We start from the raw sequence: 10,000 nt of genomic DNA on the forward strand, positions 1-10,000 counted from the left end.
AAGTAAGAAAGAAAAGAAAAGAAAGAAAGAAAGAAAGAAAGAAAGAAAGAAAGAAAGAAAGAAAGAAAGAAAGAAAGAAAGAAAGAAAGAAAGAAAGAAAGAAGAAAAGAAAGAAAGAAAGAAAGAAAGAAAGAAAGAAAGAAAGAAAGAAAGAAAGAAAGAAAGAAGAAAGAAAGGAAGGAAGGAAGGAAGGAAGGAAAGTGAATGTATTACAGTAGCAGTAGTAGTAGCAACTGCAGTCATTCACTGCAGTATGTCTTAAATATTTGTAAGTGTTCTGTGAATCCTAAAATGCCATGTACAAGGGATACGGCATCCCACTGAGGTTAATGAATGAATGAGGTGCCCTTGAAGGTTAATTTGCACAAACAAAAGGTCAAGGGACATCTTCAAAACAAAATATTGATTAAAGCAAGTTAAATGTTTTGACTTGAAGGAGACATGAAGGATTAAAAAGCAAAATAAAGCAGTATGGATAAGAAAGGAACAGGAAAGAAAAAAAATACCCACCCCCAGACACAAAGAAATGGTAGAAAACATATCTGAATCAGCTAGTCATCTGCTAACAAGCTGTAAAGATTTCCAATGACAAGTTGTCACATTAGTTTAGTGAAACTGAAGCAGCACTTATCCCTTTTCCTGTGCTTAATCTCTCAGCGAGCTGCACAGAAACATGCTACCACGTTTAATAGGATTAGTTTAGTTCACTTTCTCCTCTCTGGAGGTTGTGAGATTTTTTTGTTGTTGTTGTTGTTGTGGGTTGTTGGTTTGTTTGTTGGTCTGTGTTGGGTTTGTTGGGTTGTTGTTTTTTTAATTGCTATGATTTGTTAAGAATTCTGTTTTCATCAATACCAGGTTCTTGAATTAAATAGCACTCTGCTGAACCACCCAGGTTGCATTCACTCTCCAGGTTAAAGGCATTTTCTTCCAAAGGATTTGTTTTTGAAAGGAGGAGCTGGGGCAGGGGGAAGCAAGAAAAGGCTCTAAATTCAGCAATTACACACATCAGGCACCCAGTCCTCCTCTCTCTTTCTCACACACACACCCCGATGATGCTGTATTGATATCAGGAGAGTTATTTTTAACTCGAATCAGCATAAAGTTAGCAGCAGAAACATGCCTTTGTGGTTGTGGGGTGATTTTCTTTTTATGCATGGGAGTACTTGGACCTTCCCCACCTCTGATAAAGGGGGGGAAAAAAAGGAAAGAAAGAAAAAAGAAAACCTGCTATGTATTCACAGCCCCTTTCTCTCATTTAGTTGGAACAGACACAGCAAGGAAAATGATCAAAGAAAAGGCAGTTTCAACAATATACCCCTGTCACTTTCAATTTTGCTGTCAGACTCCAAAGGGACATGGGCACGCTGCAAAAGTTTTCCTAAGTTTCTTCCATCTCTTTGTTTCATTTTGGTTTGGGGTTTTTTTTTTTCCCTAAGAAAGAAATACAAGCACAGAAAGATGTCAGCTTGTAGGAAACCTTTTCTATTCAGAGACACCAACATTTGGATGAGGATTAATTACTGCTGGGACAAACCTTGCAGCTGAACACAGACCTGACAACTCATCTGTCTGAAGGAAATGTGCTTTGGCCTGGAGTTTGTGAAACACACTAAGCATTAGGCAGACCTAATGCTTTGAATCCAAACTTTGTAAACATAAGTAACTTTTTATTTGGATCCAAAACACTTGTAACTCAGAAAAACAAGGAGTGCAACTACACTATCATCTATTAATGGTCAAGAAAAGGGAAGGGTGACTACTTCACGATCTATTAGTTACCAGGAAAAGGACCTGGGACTTCTACAAGACTTTGAAGACACGCTGGAATCTATGACAGTTCACTAGTGGGGACCATGCCTGCAGTCGGTCAGGGCACTAGGGGCAGAGAGGGACAGGAACAGCCACGCACGCACCCACAGCAAGTGCCTGCCCTACCACTGCCCAAGCCACTCAGCCCTGGAGAAGGCACCAGGGACAACTTCATTCACTGCAAATTCTAAACATAAGCTGCTGGCACAGGAGTCCCCTGGACCCTTTCTGAGGGATTAAATTCTAGAGGAAAAAAGCTTACTCTCCAACTCTAAAATTTGGATGATGGGTGGGGGATTACTTTTGCTGCTGAGCTTTGAAACATCAGGTTGCATTCCTTAAGGGTTGGACTATCCTCCAGGATTAAAAAAGAGAAAGGATCTTGTGCAGTCAGTGCCTGGGATGGGGGATGAGTGGAAAGCATGCATTTCATTCCAGCTGGGCTTACTGGTGTGGCAGGTCATATGGCCAATGTGTTTAGACTTGGAAAAGTCACCAGACACGGGGCTGAAGGAAGGTAACTTGTAAGCAGCTACAGACACCAGGCAGCAGGGCCGGACCGTGAAGGGAAGCCTGTGCACATGGTACCCATGCCTCGGGCCAGGCTGGCTGCCACGGCTCTGCCGTGTGACCTTGGGGACATCACTCGACTCTCAGTGCCTCGGTTTCTCTTTTGGGTAAATCAACAGCGGCTGAAGTTACGCCCCAGTGGTGACAAGCTCAGTGTTAGAGGCAGTTTTTATTTATTAACGTTTCCACGATTCAGCTTCATCTCTCTGTGTATCCCAGTGCCCTTTTTAAAATTAAAAAGAAAGAAAAAAAGAAAGAAAAAGAAAGAAAAAGGGGAGTAGGGGGAGGTGGGGAAGAATTCAAGTGAGTCTTTCACCCGCCAAATTTAGCCTATCTCCCTCTGCTTCCAGACACACTTCTGCACCCTTGTTCTGTAGCCCCGGCAGCACTTAAGGCTACAGCGGGAGACCGAGCTGTCAGCCCGGCAAGTCAACCCCCTCAAGAAAAAGCAGGGACCCAACTAGGGTCGTGCCCGCCTCTCCGCGCCCGCAGAGCGCAGTGCACCGCGGGCCGCCGTGGTGGTCGTTCGCAGTCGGTCCCTGCTCCGTCGTTCTCCGGCTGTGGAGGACCCAGCGCCCCAAATTCTGAAAGAGTCGCGTTAAAACAACCGGCAGTGAAGCCGCCCTGGCGGGCAGAGGCTGTCGCGGCCCGAAGGCCACGACGGACAGCGGGCACGGCCCCGGGCGCCCCCCCGGTGCATGGGCTGGGGGACAAAAGCGGTCGCCGTGGAGTGCTCTAGGCCGTGCCCTGTTGCACCGGAATTTGTGGTCACCCATGGCGTTGAGATGGCGTAGGAACAGGCCTCCGACCAAGGCACGGCTTGTGAGCGGACACGGCTTGTGAGGGTGCCCGGTCTTGAGAGGCGAGGACCGGGGCTCTGCCATTGCCGCGGGACCCGGGAAGAGCCGCAGATAGCCCAGCCCTGACTCTCCTTGCCGTGTACCGCGCCGGGCTGGGGCTCCAGTCGCACGCCAGTGTGTGCGCCCCGACGGGCCGCTCGCTGCGTGCCACATCGGCCTCAAAAGACTGCGACTAGGGGGAAGTGTCACCGGCTATACCTCCTCGTGATCCGCCGGCCGGGGCAGGGGTTGGGAGATTTACGGTTTTTAATTCGGGACCAGCTTCCCAGCGGCAGCTCCGGCAGAGCGACGGGGCCACTTCGGCCAGTCACGACCGAGCGATTTTGAAGTGATCCACAGCGGGTGGTTTGTCCAGTTAAGCATCCACCCACCTGTGTTACTGACCCTGCTCCCCACCGCGGAGCCGTCAACCTCCCGATCAGCCCGCCCTGCAGGCGGGCAGTGGGGACAAGGGCTACCGCCAAAAGCCACGCGTTTCGCCCCCGTGGGCAGGGCAGGTCCTTGGGGAGGGAGGGTTGCTGCTCGTGCCGGCTCCCAAACTTTGGCGGTGAATGGTAGCCCTAGCAGTGTGCCCCGCCGAAGGGCCTCCGAGCCCGGCCAGCCCCGCGGCAGGTGGTGGGCCTGTCTGCATTCATCCGTGGGGCTTCGCCCCGCGGCTCACCTCGTAGGATACAGACCCTCACGGGGGACACGGAGGGGCTCCCCGCGCGGACAGCAGCAGGGCGGGCAGGGGGCGAGGCGCGGTCCGGCCCCTTGCCGCTGGCACGGAGCTGCGGCGCAAGTTTTGGCAGAGGCCGGCGGTACAAGCCCTCCTCTCCCTCGCCCCGTCCAGGCTCTCCCCTGCATTAGGGCGTTCCCTCTCCCCCGGGCCCCGGGGACGAGCACGGATGGGCCCGGCGAGGCAGCGCCGTGCTTACCTTCCACCGTGCGCCCTGCAGCGCTGCCGCCCGCCCGTCCGTCCGCCCGCAGGACGTTATTTCCCTCTCCACAATTTATTCCCCTGCCGCCTGCAAGCCTAAGGCTGTTTTCCTACGGGCAGCCTCGCCGCTCCGCGGCAGCGGCCGGGCTACTCTCCGCTGCAAGCGGGATGCGGGCGCTCCCTGCCCCACGCCGCGGAAAGTCGCCCTCACGGCGGGACAAAGCGCGTCCTGCAGGCTTTTCTCTGGACCTGCTGGGAAGATCCTCTTTTGGGTTTTTTTCCCAACAACAAAAAAAATTCCCACAGCTTTCCCGCCGGCACCGGCCGGGATCGGGCTGGAGATGGGTTTCAGTTGGCTGAAACTTTGGGCACACAGTTCGCGGGGAGCGAGGCCGCAGCGAATACCCGGGAGTTGGCACCGCCGGTTGTTCCCCTCGTCGCAAACTGATGCTCGTTTTCGCGTTTTTGGTCAGACACGTGGAAAGCGACAGCCCCACGGTGCGTGGCACAGCCGCTGCCGTGCGCGCCGGCGAGGGACGCTATGCCGGGGGTGTGCGGGGGTTCGTCTCTTAAAACTTATGACCCGCGTGGAGGTAGTGCCCGTGAGCCGGGTTTTACTTTACCCGCCCCGATGCTTAACGCGTGAAAGAGGCGCACCCAGGCGGCACTCTTCTGCGGAAGCCTTCCCCCGTGGAAAACTTTCCCGTGTGGGGCATCCCTCGCGGGGATGACTTTCCTAAAGTTTCTCTCTCCCCCCCTCCTTCTTCCACTCGGAGCGGCTTTTGTCTGCGTCGTTGCGGGGGGGGGGGGGGACGCCCCGTCGGGCCGCTGCTATCGGCGCCCCCGCCCCGTGTCCATCCGCCCGTCCGTGCCCCCACGCAGGTGCGCGGCCGCCGCCACCTTCCCGCGGGGGCGGGGCGGTCCCTCCTCTCCCGTCCCCCCCCCAGTCCCCCCTTCCCCCGGCCCCCCCGATCTCCCATCTTCTCTCTCCCCACTCCTGCCAAGTTCTCCCCGTCCCCCCCGTCCGTCCCAAGGAGCCTGCCGATTGGGCGCCGGGCCGGGCTCACGTCACTCCGAGCGTGACGTCTAGTCTTCCTGTTTCCTTCAGCTGTGTCTTAAAGTAAATCTTGTGGCGGTACGGAGCGCTCGCTCGGCTCGGCCAGCCTTGCCCCAGCCCAGCCCTGCCCCGCCGCACGCCCGCACGCCCCCGCGCCGCTCCGCGCCCGCCGCTCCGCAGTCCCGCCGCTCCGCAGCTCCGCAGCCCTACCGCGGCCGCTGCCCGCCCGCACTTCGCCCTCCCTCTCCCCGATTACCATATTCATCAGCGGCGGGACTCGCCGGCTGCGCGCGCGTGTCCGTCTGTCCGTGCGCGCGTGTCCGTGCGTGTGCGGGGCGCGTGCGGTGGGTGCATGTGCGTGTCCCTCGCCCTTCCTCGCTGTCCGCCGGCAAAAAAAAGGGCTCAGTTTCATCGCCTTCGCACGGAGTAAGTACTCGCTCCCGTGTCCGCGTTCTCCTCGCTGCTTTTCCCCCCCCGGCCTTTTCGGGTCTTTAAAAAAAAAAAAAAAACAAACATTATTTTATGTTATACTTTTTTTTTTTCTCTCTTTTTTTTTTTTTTTTTTTTTTAAACTATTCCCACTTGCTTGGGATGCTTTAAACGGGTTGGGATGGGATGGGGGGCGGAGGTGTGTGTGCGTGTGGGAATGAAAACCCCGGTAAAATACTGATCACCGTTATCAAACCTGTGCTTCTTTTTCCAGGGGGCAAAATTGCACTGACTTTATTAGCTGAGTAGTTTTAATTCCCCAGTAGCTAGAGCCGTAAGGATTTGTAAGCGCCGAGCCCGATGGAGCGCTCACCGGAGCCTGCCCAGGGCTGAAGAGTAAGTGACCTGCTCGTTGTTAGGTGATCATCACACACACCCCGCCCTGCACCCCCAGACTCGTCCCCGCGTACCCTCCGCGCTCTCTCTGCCACCTTTTGTGGACTGGTCTTTATTTTACTCCCTGGGTTGGAGGGCAAGTTTTGCGTGGACGGAAAACGCAGCGAGTATTTGGCTTCTTTTTGTTGTTCCGAGCTTCCTCCTCCGCCCCCCACCCCGTCCCCGCCGAAGTTCTCCATCCCCTCCTTTAAACTCCTGCTCGGGTCCTCTAAGCCTTCTCTTTGTCTTGTTTATTCTAGCTGCCTTTCTTTTTGTCTCTTCCAATTTGCTTGTCATTTGCATGTTGCTAGTTCTCCTTTTTAATCTAAACCGGGAAGGGCAGGGACTTTTTCTTCTTATTCTTCTTATCCTTGCAATTACTTTTATTAATTTCCAAGGGCGGGACGGAGCTGCGAATTGGGGAAATGTATAGAAAATGGGATTTGAGTGGTAGGTAGCGAGCACATGAGATCAAATGCAAGTCGCGGGCTAAGAGCCTTGATCTGGGAAAAGATTAGGATTATTGGTACGTTGTGTTTGTTTGGTTGTTGTTTGTTTTTTGTGGTTTTTTTTTTTTTGCTTCGGGAGGGGATTTAATTTGTCCTTAGCCGTAGCTTCAGAGCCGCCTTGGCTTTTTTCATTCTCTGTTTATCGGCTAAGTGACCCGCAGCACTTTGCCATGTGTTTAAACGGAGTTAAAGCGCAGGAGGGAACGGTGCTGGGGGGTGTGGGGCCTGCGCGGAGGAGGCGCTCAGGGCTGTCTGGGGTGTGCGCCCGGGGGAGCGGGGGGGAGGGCACTGAACATGTGGGGCCCGACAGAAGCGTGCGGCCCGACGGGCAGCGGGAGCACGGCTCCACGGCACCGTGCGCGCCACGGGGGCGGAGCGGGGCTGCCCAGCGCTCTGCATTTCTTTGCGGAGGCCGGTTGTGGTGAGGGGAGAAGAAAGTTGAGTGTCTATTCACAGCCCCCGGTCGGTTTGCAGCGGGGCCGTGGCGGGCAGGACAGAGCAGCCGGGGCAGGTGCAGAGAAGGGCGCGGAGGGTCCCAGCCGCCACCCTCCCGGTGCCACTGGGACGGGTGGTGGTGGTCAGCCGTGGGAAGAGGGTCGGTAAATCGGTGTCCGCGGCTGGTCTATGGGCCCTAAAGGGGCATCCGAGGTGGGACAGAGTTCTCAGAGGGGTGGAAATAACTGACATGGAGAATAATACCTTGGTATCTTTGACAAAGTAGGAGATGTCATTCATGGCTGGCAGGGGAAACGGCTGCAGACTAGAGGTGCCCTTGAACGTCATGTGAAAGTTGCCTGGGTGAGGATCTGGGAACCCACTAGTTTCCCGTAGGTTCTGAGTGGTCATGGTGAGCACCATGGTGTTTCTGTCTGTGGGGTGAGTGTTACCCCAAAACCCTCATCTGGGTCTGTGGACAGGCAAGGGGCACATGAAAGCTCAGCTGTGCATCCATGGCCGTTGCGTGGTGGCGGAAAGGTCCAGGGTTATCTAATTCAGGGTACAGAAACACAGCTGCATCACCACGAGGTGTAAAAGCTTAACTTACTTGTCACTTCCATCCTCTGTGAAGGTTTGGCAGTACACAGAATGAATTACACAGAGACAGTTTCCTTAACCATGGATTTGCATGTGGCACGTACCCTTTATGTCTCCTCACAGTTTTTGTGTGAGTTGCCATCAATCATGTAAAGTTTACGACCACTGCAGCTTGTTTTGCCTTTATTTTACATGCTTTTTGTCCAGAGCTTACCTTGAGCAGCAGTATCACGTACTGCTCAAGGTTTGTTAATACTCAAAAAGTATACAGAGTATCAGCAGTTCAGGAGTTGGTTGGTGATAAAAAGTAAAATGTAGATACTTTTTGCTAACAGCTCTCCGTTAAATTATTCTGTAAAGTATCCAGCATTCACTGAATGGTACTGTCAGTGTCTACAGTTAACTTTCCTGCCAGGCCTCCCAGGCTTTTTTTATGATTGGTTGATAAATTAAGACAGTTTTAATAATGGGCACATTTTGCAATTGGAATTGTAAGTTGATTCAGGGCAGAATTGCAAATATTGCAATTTGTAGTCTCTAAATAATGATTTATTCTGTCTCAAAGTACAGCCTAACTGCTGGATCAACTAACTCAAGAATTGTGATTTAACAACATCACGTATGTAGCATGGGGAAAAAAATTGATCATAGTGAACTTGGGCTGAGTTCTTAGTAGGAATCATGCAAACATTTTAATATTGTCTCTGCACAGAGACTATGTGAGCTCTTTTCTCACCACTATCAGTGAAATAACAAGGACCCAACTGGCATTAGAGGAGGGAAATGTTTTCAATTTTCTACCCTGAGCAGCCTGATTTCTTTTTCTTATTCAGAGAATCCACTTCCTCAAGCAATACCAAGCATGACTATGTGATGGCTCCTGCATCTCCCCAAAATAAAGGCCTGAACTAATGAGATGATGAATCGCTCCTGTTATTGAGCTCTGTCAGTTCCTCCCGTAGTCAATAGGAATTGCACATGTTTGGAATTCAGGGCAGTTGCTGGATTGGGCCCTGGGTATCATCAGGTTCATAAGACAAGGGTCACATTTTTTTCTTTAAGCCTAAAGAACGGGTAGTGTAATTTTGAAGTCAATCAGAGTCTAATTTTTATTCCTTCTAACGAAGAAATCCTAATAAAGTAGTTGCTACTACAAAAATAGTTGCTCATAATTTCTGCCTTGTTTCAAACGTGTTGATTAGATGCCTCGGCTAAGGGAGCTGGGTAACCCTTTTCCCCAAGAAAACTTGTGTTTGAGCAGTATGGAAAAATAGTACTATCTCATTAGCAGCTGACATGATTTTAATGCTGAGCAGATCAATGGTGAAAAGATGTCATCTGTTCTTCGGACTGGAGCTGTGGGTTTGTGTGTGAAATGCTGTTGACTGGAATAATTTTCATCCCGCGCTTCCTGGCTGATTCTGGCAAAGCCATACCCTGTGTAGCGCTTTAGAGGGAAAGATCTAAATATTTCTATTAGCAGAAGCATGTTACATTTCTTGTGTGGCATTGGCATAATGGCCTGACATGAAGCGGGCAGACACTGAACCACAGCAAGTAGTCGGCTTGTGAGAAGACAGGAGCCATTTCAGTTCAATAAACTGATACCTCCTTGAATTCATCCATGAATATTCGTCAAGTTTAGCACCTTGCTGCTGTGTGTGGAGTGGCTGTTTAGGTCAGGCTAGGGTCCTTCAGAATGGCTGAGGAGGGTGGGTTTGGATTTACATTTTCCTTTGCATCTCATAGGTATATGAATTAATCTAGGAGAAAATGAGCGGCGTCTTTGTAGATCAAGATGAGTTAACAAAATTGATTGCAGAAACTGATTTATTTGTAATGAGTGCAGTTAAATACCTGACATCGTTTTCCTTTCTGAAGACTACTCTAACCAAAGGTTTAATAACAGTAACTCTTGGATACCTAGAAATTAATCTGTTTCCAGTTAAAATGTTAATGCATATCAAATGAACATGCAGTAAACCCACGTCTGTAATTGCTGTGCTGTTAAGAGGTCATTCATAGCTACGTTGTAATCATATCTCCTTAACAGAAGTTTTGTAAGTGAATTTGTAAAGAAAATACTGCTAGCCATGCTTAGGGATGGACTTAGAAAGTGCTGAGGCCCTTGGTATGATTTTGAATTGCATAGGCATGGAAAATGTTCGGTTTCTGAGAAAGCCGCATCGTGTCAGTTGAGGCTTGAGATGTGGAGGGTAAATTTAACATTAACTTCCCTTGTCATGCAAGGAGTATCAAAAGTGACATGTAAAGCAAATTTAACCTTCACAAATTTAAAACTCTGTAACTCAGAGAGAAGTGGTGTGCTTCTGAAGATTTATGCAGAGATCTTGACAACCTAAGCTGTCTTTCTAAC

At 51.1% G+C, this 10,000-nt stretch overlaps 1 protein-coding gene across 3 annotated transcripts in view; it reads left to right on the plus strand.

The window, feature by feature from the left end:
- Positions 1-5,393: 5,393 nt before the first annotated feature.
- PROX1 (prospero homeobox 1) overlaps positions 5,394-10,000 on the plus strand; it is a 52,270-nt gene continuing 47,663 nt past the window's right edge. Inside the window, exons 1-2 of one of the 3 annotated variants that reach the window (XM_068153410.1) lie at positions 5,394-5,641; positions 5,919-6,040. The gene's annotated coding sequence lies outside the window, so the exon portion shown is untranslated. The remainder of the gene's footprint in view (positions 5,642-5,918; positions 6,041-10,000) is intronic. The other 2 variants (XM_068153412.1, XM_068153411.1) reach the window with 2 other exon arrangements.

The sequence above is a fragment of the Melanerpes formicivorus genome, unplaced genomic scaffold, assembly GCF_026170545.1.
Source record: "Melanerpes formicivorus ecotype bairdi unplaced genomic scaffold, bMelFor1.0.p_v2 SCAF_26, whole genome shotgun sequence".
Classification (NCBI taxonomy): Eukaryota; Metazoa; Chordata; class Aves; order Piciformes; family Picidae; genus Melanerpes; species Melanerpes formicivorus.